Genomic DNA, 10,035 nt, shown 5'->3' on the forward strand with positions numbered 1-10,035 from the left:
CCTCGTGTAGCTTTGCGCGAAATTCAAAACAAACAAACAAACAGAATTACAATGTTGTTCGCCTGTTAGTGTTGTAGTGGAACTTTGTACATTTATAATTCTATAACGCAGTAATCGTACAAAGTGAAGTTGACCAATCCAAAGTAGCATTTGTTACATGATTACTTTTTCTTGTCAATAGACCGATGATATTTTAAATTATGTATCCTCTTACTGAGAGATATGACATGTTTTTTATATGCATTTTAATTTGATTTTTATTATTTTGAAAATTATTGAATATAAGTACGAATATTGTAGATGTTCCTATCCTTGACTACGTTTTGGATAAGTTAACTTTACTAATTCCCATGATCTTATGTATCCAAAGGAAATATAATTTAAAAACATAGAACTTAGTTTTTGAAAATTATATTGTCATGAAATGGGAATTACACCAAACTAATATTTTTAGTATAAAATGTTACAACGTTTCCTTTGTCTGGTGCACTAAATATACAGTATAATCAGTTGAACAAAGCACTCTGTAAATGACTGTAATACGCCAGTGTTCACACACTGAGAAGAAATCAAACTGGCATACACACTTTTTCCTTATTTCTCTCAAAACATGTATACACTCAAGCCATATTCATTTAATGCAACTGGTGAGTTTTTACAATTATGTTTTACATATTGCTTCTCTCCAACCTCCTTACATGATTCGTAATATGCACAACGGAAGCGTTTCATCTCACTAGTGTATCAATTAAAACCAACAGAGTGTTTAGGTTATGAATATTATTAGAACGATCAGATGGGACACAAAGCTCCAAATCCGTGATTTACATTTGTTATCAAAAGATCTCTAATGTTAGTAAAATAAATCAGAAATAATATCATTAAGAAGTGAAGATAAGTGAATATAGTAAAGCGGGTAAATACAGAATTAACTGTTTTATGTTTGAAATTAAAACTAGTATATCAATTAAAATCATCTTACAATTAATACAAAGAAAAAAAAACATATTTCGTTTACACTCCCTCTAGTGATCTTAGTTGTAAATAAGTTGGCATTTATCATTCATGTCAGATGCGATAATACGTCCTTCTAATAACTTTTTCTTCATTGATAACATCCTCATATTTCTACAAAATGCGCAAATATATTCTATCAAGAAGCGGAAAAAACTATTAAGACGCAGAAGTTTGACAAATTCATTTGTTGTTTTATACACTTTTGATTTTATTGAATAAAGAATGAAAAGACATAGTAACTTGTTTGTTTGTTATGAATTTCGCGCAAAGGGAAGGTAGCTAGCCATCACCACTCACCGCTAACTCTTATACCAACGAATAATGGGAATAACCGTCACATTATAACGCCCCCACAGCTGAAAGGGCGAGCATGCTTGATGAGATGGGGATTCGAACCCGCGACCCTCAGTTTGCCCTAACCACCTGGCCATGCCGGCCCGCACTCAGTTTTGTAAGTCGCACTTGATCTCATTAAAACAAATATCAAGCAAAGTTATGCTATGCAATATGCATACCTCAGAGACATGTTCTTGCACATTTCATACACAATTATTATTATTATTAAAATTCACAGTTCAAAGCTAGTTCTGATTCGGTGTAGCCTAGTGGTTAGCGTTACGAGTAGCGGATGGAAAGGTTCAAGATTCGCAGCGCATTGCTCCGCATATGCAGCTGTGGGTGCTTTATAAAAGTGGCAGTCAGTCCCGTTATTCCACTCAAACCGAACGGTGTTGCTGACTATCTGCCTTTATCTAGTCAATAGCTCAAACTTTGGGAGAGCTATACCTGAGCCCTGGGGTTTCTGAATAGACTGTTTAACCCATGAACGCATAAGAATTCGTTCCAGTAGCACTCAAAATTAACCTATACCAGTCACCGATTCAATCATAGGCCATAAATGTAATCACAGTGTGGCTGCTTTCGAAGTTCTCTTTTCATCAAGAAAGTTTGCACTGCTCAAAGCAGCATATCATACCAGTACCGGGCAGTTAAAATATGCTAGCATTACATTTATTTTCTATAGTTGAGTTTGATTCTATCTCTAAATACATGTACATTTCAACAAACAAACATAGATACAATGAACGCAAATATGTCAGTGCTCATAATAGGTTAACGGTTTAAGCTAAAACTCCAGCTGATATTAATCTGAGGTTCAGAAAGAGCAAGTTTTCGGTCTTTTGAAGCTTCTATTTGAAAGTAAAACTTCGATGCATAACTTGCTCTAACATAAGACTTTACCTTCTTCGTTTATTTTACCCAGCTAAACAAAAACAAAATTTTGTGTTCACTCTTTATTGATAACCAAGTAGTTGGATCAACAGAACCTGTCTGCTAGATAAAATAGGTATACTTACCCAACTCTTGGACTTATCCTAAAACCGATAACTTATCTTATCTTAATTATCGTGTTCTTGTTTGTTTTTCTCGTGAATGTAATTTTAGGCATACATTTTCTGATAGTGATAATTCTTCCTATTGAATTGGTCACATAATCCTTCAAAGCAATCAAGTCCCTTTTAAACACTCGAAACTTTCTCTTCTGGAGAATATAAACTTATGACAATGTTCTAAACTTTAAAAAAACGACGTTCTTAATGTATTTGGTGTTAATTTGTGTTTCGAGACTTCTTTACAATGCCTAACATATACATATATATGGTTAGGTTTTTCTTTAAAACAAAGAACATTATTTACAGATTAACCATTGTTAAACAATTGATGTGCTGGACTTTTTATTTTGAGACACGGTGTGCCAAAAACTTTTAACTTTTTAGTTTATAATTTATTTGAGCTTATGTGGCATATTTTTAAATATTACTGTTACCACTCTGATGAGAACAAAAGCCTAGATTTTTTTTTGCGCAAACTGAAACAGTTATTAATAAATAATAAAATCTATGAAGAATTTAAAGAACAATACATTAGTTGTATATGCACGGCAAGCAAAAATAAACGATTTCCATCTTTCAACTGCAAATGTTCCTAATTCACTAAGGTCACAATAAGTAACTATACTCTAAACCATATGTCTGTTAGAGCATTTAACCAGTTAAATCACTTCCACTGCGTCGTGGTTAATCAAGCTTTATTACTGATGATATACCACTTCCACTGTGTCGTGGTTAATCAAGCCTTATTACTGACAATATATCACTTCCACTGTGTCGTTGTTAATCAACCTTTATTACTGACAATATATCACTTTCACTGTGTCGTGGTTCATCAAGTTTTATTACTGATGATATATCATTTCCCTTGATCGTGGTTAATCAAGTTTTATTATTGATGATATATCACTTCCACTGTGTCGAGGTTAATCAAGCTTTATTACTGATGATATATCACTTCCACTGTGTCGAGGTTAATAAAGCTTTATTACTGATGATATATCACTTCCACTGTGCCGTGGTTAATCAAGTTTTATTACTGATGATATATCACTTCCATTGTGAGGTAGTTAATTGTAACGAATTTGTTGTCATGTAATATTTTTTTATATGAACGTTGTTTAGATTAAATTTGTATCTAAAAGTATGTGTAACTTATTGTGTCAGATATGTATTGCGTATAACGAATTTGTTATATATTTATTTTAATGACAACGTTTCTTGGGATTGAGTTTATATGTAAAAACGTGCCTAGCTTACAGTGTTAGTTACTTATGGCGAAACTCCCGCCAATTCTCCAAGATTGTAGAATATTCGTGAATGCAAGAATCGACAATATATCCACTTCCGTAACTGGTTAAATATAGTTCAATATTGTTGTCCGAACTTTCGAGAAAATCTTTCCATCGCCTATAAAAGGCGACGCGCCAAAAAAAAAAGGGGGAGAGCTTATAAGTCTGCTAGGAGCCTGTTATAACCGTGTACGCTATAAACCGTGATTTTGCTAACCCTTATCAACCGGAAAATATACGACAGTTGACCAGGAACAGTTATAAATTTCGAACGTCAGTGGATTCTCATTGGACGTTAGTCTCTTTCCGAAAGTATTACTGAATTCTCATCGGACATTAGTAGTTTTATGTAAATATTATCTTACTTCGATGGTCCAACAATTCAGGGTCTGACAAAGCTAGCTAGCTTCTCGGCAATTGTACGTACATCGACTTCAAGTTAACTCACTGGATATCAAGGAGACTCTGAACTAGAAAGAAGATTCTATGTTGTTTGTAAGTTAGTGAAATTGTTATTTATAAAACTTTGTTTGTGGTAGTTATTCGTAATAACTGTTGTTGAAAATTGTACTGTTGTATATATATATATATTAAAACGTATTTGTGTGAAAAACGAAAACGGTGTGTGTCAATCTTGTTGGCAAATAGCATAAATTAACTAAAATATCGGCTTCGGACTATTTCAAATTCGCAATACGTAACATAATCAAGCTTTGTTACTGATAATATATCATTTCCACTGTGTCCTGGTTAGTCAAGTTTTATTACCGATGATATATCACTTCCACTGTGTCGTGGTTAGTCAAGTTTTATTACTGATGATATATCACTTCCACTGTGTCGTGGTTAGTCAAGTTTTATTACTGATGATATATCACTTCCACTGTGTCGTGGTTAGTCAAGTTTTATTACTGATGATATAATTTAATAAAAATTTCTTTTTCGTCTCCTCAATATTTTACGATTGTTTTACTAACTGCTCATGAGTTTTGCTATTTAATTGAATAAAGTATCTTTAGGTGAAAGATGTATAAATTTAAAATTATGTTAAATAAAAGCAGTAGCCTAAGCTTTCTACTCACCAACCTATATATGTGCCTTAATTTAACTAATCTTATTTAGGTTATAAAATGATTAATAGCTATGGAATGTTTTACTTCCTATTATACTTTTAAAAGAAGTTCACCGGAACTGAATAGTCTGTACAGCACTAGTGAACTCCTTTTAAAAGTACTTTTAAAAAAAGTTCAACGAAACTGAATAGTCTGTAGAGCACTAGTGAACTCCTTTTAAAAGTGTAATGGCAAATAGAACTAATTACATTTGACTGACTTCACTGGAGAGGCGTACGAGTGTGTTATTTGCCATGTATGTTAACTGAAACTAGCATAAAGTTTCTAGAAATTCAACCCAGCTTCTTCAAATTACTGTAGTTAAATTCAATATGTTATGTAATTTGTACTTCCAGTTGCTTTGGAGATCAAAGCCATAACTATGAGTCCCTGAAAGCTTTATGACCTCCAGAGTTTGGGAAAATAGGCGCTAAAGGCAAGAGGAAAATTGAAATGGCTGTCAAACTATTGCCATTTGAAAAACAATGAACAAAGTAAGAGGTTTGAGAATTCCTTTCGGGGATACCGAAGAACCCCTGCAAGTATCGATGTGATAAAATAACTGAGGAAGGTTACACCTTCCAGTCAACACCTGCCCTGTTTGTTGTAAAAAAATTATTGTCCACTTCTAAGCGATAAATTGCGTGTAACACTAATGTAGAATGACCTATAACAACAGATAACTAGAGTTAAAGGATATTAACCAACTTCTTTGAGCATCCCGCCATTGTTAAAATGAAACTTATGTCTGGAACTGTGCATGAACTTTAACAGTTCACTATTGTTTAACTTTAGTTACTTCGAATGCCGTCATAGTCACAGAAAGTGTCAGAACAGGATGTGCGTATAATGTAATGTATTACTATACTCTCCTTGTTTTATAAACCCAGGCGTTTTTTCCTTATTATTATGATTACTTCTCGACAAACAAGCATATAAGTGGTATTTGTATAACGTATACAAGTTTGGGTTGTGTTTTCCACTTATTTCATAGGCTGGAACATCTGTGGCTTTTAAGTAAAATTTTCACTCATATGATGTACTTAAATGGAAAAGTGATGTAACTTTTTTTACTTTCTTATTAATTGTTGAAATGAAAAGCATTTACATTATAAATTATACATTATGTATTATAGAAAAAGTACGCGATCATGTATAACAATACTTAATATATGCCCCCAAGTGGCACAGCGGTATGTCTGCGGACGTACAACCCTAGGAAATCGGGTTTCGATACCCGTGGTGGACAGAGTGCAGATAGCCCATCGTGTAGCTTTGTGCTTAATTCGAAAACAAACAAAACCTTAGCATATAGTTCCGCTATTTTTACAAACATTTGTTTTTCTTTAGATATTTTAGTCGTAAACTAGCTGACATCGAGTTTTATCTGAATCGTCTACTAGACTATTAATATGTGCAAAGTTAATATGTTGAAACATGGGAATAATTGTAACTTTAATACAGTTACTAACTTTTATCTTTTAAAAAAATTCACTAACTAAGATATCCTAACTTATTTATTTTTTATTCTCTCACATTAAAACATTTGTTGCAGTTCTGGACAAGACAAGGTCTAGGCATTGTTGGTGTGGACTTGTTTTAGGATGATGACCTTCATCTAATCAAGGCCACCATCTATCTCTGTAGCGGTCTACTTCCAAAGGCGGCGACTTGGGTGACTGTACAATGCTTTTATGAAAGTATTTAATTAAATTTGTGTTTAAAAATTAATTACAGCTAGTATTTAGTATGCAGTATAAGTCTTCTCAGAGTGATAAAAGTGTTACGTTTCTGAAAGACTGAAATGGAACTTAAAATGATATATCGTTCCCTTCAGTGTTGCATTTTTTATTTTCAGGCTATAGTTGCACCAAACTCGAAAGTTTATGGCTTTTAATGACTGCTAAAACTTTGTAGCTAGTGGTAATTAATATTTTTATATTCATGTTGCTATTTGTTCTAGTTGTAATAAAAAGGGGTAGAATTATTCCCTTTTTTTTTCTTGTTTAACTTACCCACTTATATATTACATATTTACGGCTTTGTTTGCTCTTCTATATGGCTTGGTTCTTTTTTTTTAATATCACATAATTATATGACTCGCCTCTTCGGTATAACCTAACTGTTTTTGTATACGGTATGTGTATTTTTTGAAAATTCACTTTCTTCTTCAAAGAACGTGCACATTCCCGTTCTGTTTCGTAATACACTTCTTATCTTCATTTCCAGTTTTGTAGCGTATAACTTTTGGTAACTTTAAACATTGTTTGACAGTTCATAAACCCATTTCACCAAGAATACTCAAAAGATAACACGTTGGCCTAGCTTTTCCATGATTCACGGAATAATTATGTTCGTTTTGCTACTTGTTTCAGTTGCAGTAAAAACTTCAAGAGAAAGACAAAACTGTTTCATCTACAAATGAGAAGACTGAGCTTTTAAATTACTTTTATGTGGCTACTTTTAACCAAATGTTGAGATTAAGTGTCTATGCATCTTGCAGCTTGAGCCTTGGACCTCGGGGTCCGCAGCCCAGCTCGTTAACATTACTTTATCTGTATCAGATCATATACACATTACTACCGAAGTCCTTAAAATCTACATAGAAGCTATAAAACACTGCACGTTGAAATTTGTTTCAAAGTTGTCTCCTGCGGATATTAGAAAAGCAATAGATAATCTAAAGATGCATTGAAGGAGTGATCATGAAGAGTAACATAATAATATGTTTAAATAAATATATCATAGTGCTGTTAGTATCGCGTTTGACGTTGATGTTGACAATAAAAGAACATGAACTTTAATCAGCGCTCGAGTTGTAGTGGAACGCACTGGAACATTGTTTTTCAATTTATTCAAAAATAAATATAAGTTTTTTTACAGCGAATTGTTTTTGGAATTTACTACACACATAAAGGGTTTAGTTCCTTAAAAGATTAATGGTTCCGCAGATCCTACTGTAATGTAGTTCTCTTCTTTGTAGTCATATCCTGTATATAAGAAAACATACACGCTATAAGCCTCGGAGGCAGAGGCTGTACAAAAGTCTTGTCCTGGCTGGGATAAAACATACACGCTCTATAACCCTTAGAGGCAGAGGCTGTACAAAAGTCTTGTCCTAGCTGGGATAAAACATACATCGCTCTATAAGCCTTAGAGGCAGAGGCTGTACAAAAGTCTTGTCCTAGCTGGGATAAAACATACACGCTCTATAAGCCTCAGAGGCAGAGGCTGTACAAAAGTCTTGTCTTAGCTGGGATAAAACATACACGCTATATAAGCCTCAGAGGCAGAGGCTGTACAAAAGTTTTGTCCTAGCTGGGATATTCTTCTGTAAATATACTAAAAAAGCAAAGTTCTGCTTAACTATTACTGTATATGTCAGCAGTTTTTTATTGATACATTACGTAAGGGTGCAAAATGAATTTAGGCAACATTGACTTAAAAACTCTGAAAATGTATATTTGTTTTACAATTCACAGGACAATAACAAACACTGTCCCGACTTACAATTTTGCTTCCCTCACGATTTTACTGGACTCAGGACAATCCTAACGCGTTGTGTTACAAAGGAAATATAAAAATACTAAAACTGTACAGACACATGTAACTCTACCAAACATAATAGTAACAATAAACATACCTTATAGGATTAACTGAAGTGATACACACACACCATTAGTGAATGAACGACAAACGTGTACCGTATATACTTCTCTTCCTCTCTCTCTTTTCTTTCCTTTTGCTCTGCCACACTCGAATTGATTTGGGTTATTATTATTTACGCTCTACTGTCCACTTACAACATAGTATAATTAGCTGACTAGTTTTCCGGTAGTAACGGTAAATATAATATTGAAAAAATGACTTCCGAATACAAACCCTAGCGTTTCAATGTTTCTAATTGTTTTGTTTTAGTTGCTATTTCCTTAACTCGTAGTCTTAATGTTTCGTTGTCGACGTTTTCTTTTAATATTCATTAACTGATAAAGATACGTTATTTTTTAATGATTTTTAACTGTTGATGAAATGATATACTGCGTTCTGAAATTTCTTTGGGGGGAGATAAAGGATTTTCTTAAACGTGCAAACTTTCATAAAAATATCAATATAATCAAGCAACTGATTGCTGTGAATGCAATCTATATACTTATACATATAAGAGCTGTGACGGGCTTGGTATGGCCAGAGAGTTAGGGTGCTTGACTCACAATCTGAGAGTCGCGGGTTCGAATCCCCATATCACTAAACATTCTCGCCCTTTCAGCCTTGGGGCGTTATGATGTGACGGTCAATCCCACTATTCGTTGGTAAAAGATTATCCCAAGAGTTGGCGGTGGGTGGTGATGACTAGCTGCCTTCCCTCTAGCCTTTCACTGTTAAATTAGGGACAGACAGAAGAGGTTGCCCTCGTGTAGCTTTGCGCGAAAATCAAAACAAACAAACAGAACAAGAGCTGTTACACATATATCCCAAAATCGATCAGTTTTATGTGGCATCACACTACCTACGTAACGCCATACAATGTCAAAATATTGTTCTGATACAATTTATTCCACCGCAACTTTACATCAGCTGTGGTTGTCGCGTGAATTCCTGAATGCATATTCAGAATAATTTTAATATAATCTACTCAATAATCCGCATTATTCTTCAAAATGGTTTAAAATACACTAGTTCGCACTGATTATTATTATTATATATTTTTTTTAATAATTAAAAAAATAAATTTTTATTAAGCCGTCGCCGAGTTCAGTTCATTATTTTATTTTTCCAGGATTTTTTCACAAGTCATCGTCAATTATTATTTTTTACATTCAATGCTAACTTCCGTAGATCAACACGTCGTTCTTAGTCCTTATCAATTATTACGGCCTTTCTCAATCTGAATAAAACATTTTACATGTACAAAAAACAGTCAAATTATAATAACGAGGTCAGCTGTATAAAGACGTGTTATCAAAGAAGAGCAATATTAGTTTTCTCAAACAAGGGGTCTTCATTTCAAGGCTTTTCAAATTGCTTACAAATTCTTGGGTGTTAAAGATAATCTCTCTTTTTAATTTTCTACTACTATTTGTATTCATACCATGATATGAACTAAATATAATATATATATATATATATATATATATAGTAGTCGAACCTAAACTACGTACGTACGTCGTTGTTCGTTGTTAGTTACTCTACTAACGTTCGGTTACGTAACGAAAACCGTCCCGT

General features: G+C 33.6%; 1 long non-coding RNA gene across 1 annotated transcript in view; it reads left to right on the top strand.

Annotated features, from left to right (window-relative positions):
- Positions 1-10,035, top strand: part of LOC111086338 — a 27,312-nt gene that overhangs the window by 12,336 nt on the left and 4,941 nt on the right. Inside the window, exon 2 of the long non-coding RNA XR_002611059.1 lies at positions 6,368-6,487. This is a non-coding gene — a long non-coding RNA (uncharacterized LOC111086338). The remainder of the gene's footprint in view (positions 1-6,367; positions 6,488-10,035) is intronic.

The sequence above is a fragment of the Limulus polyphemus genome, unplaced genomic scaffold (genome assembly GCF_000517525.1).
Source record: "Limulus polyphemus unplaced genomic scaffold, Limulus_polyphemus-2.1.2 Scaffold40, whole genome shotgun sequence".
Taxonomy (NCBI): Eukaryota; Metazoa; Arthropoda; class Merostomata; order Xiphosura; family Limulidae; genus Limulus; species Limulus polyphemus.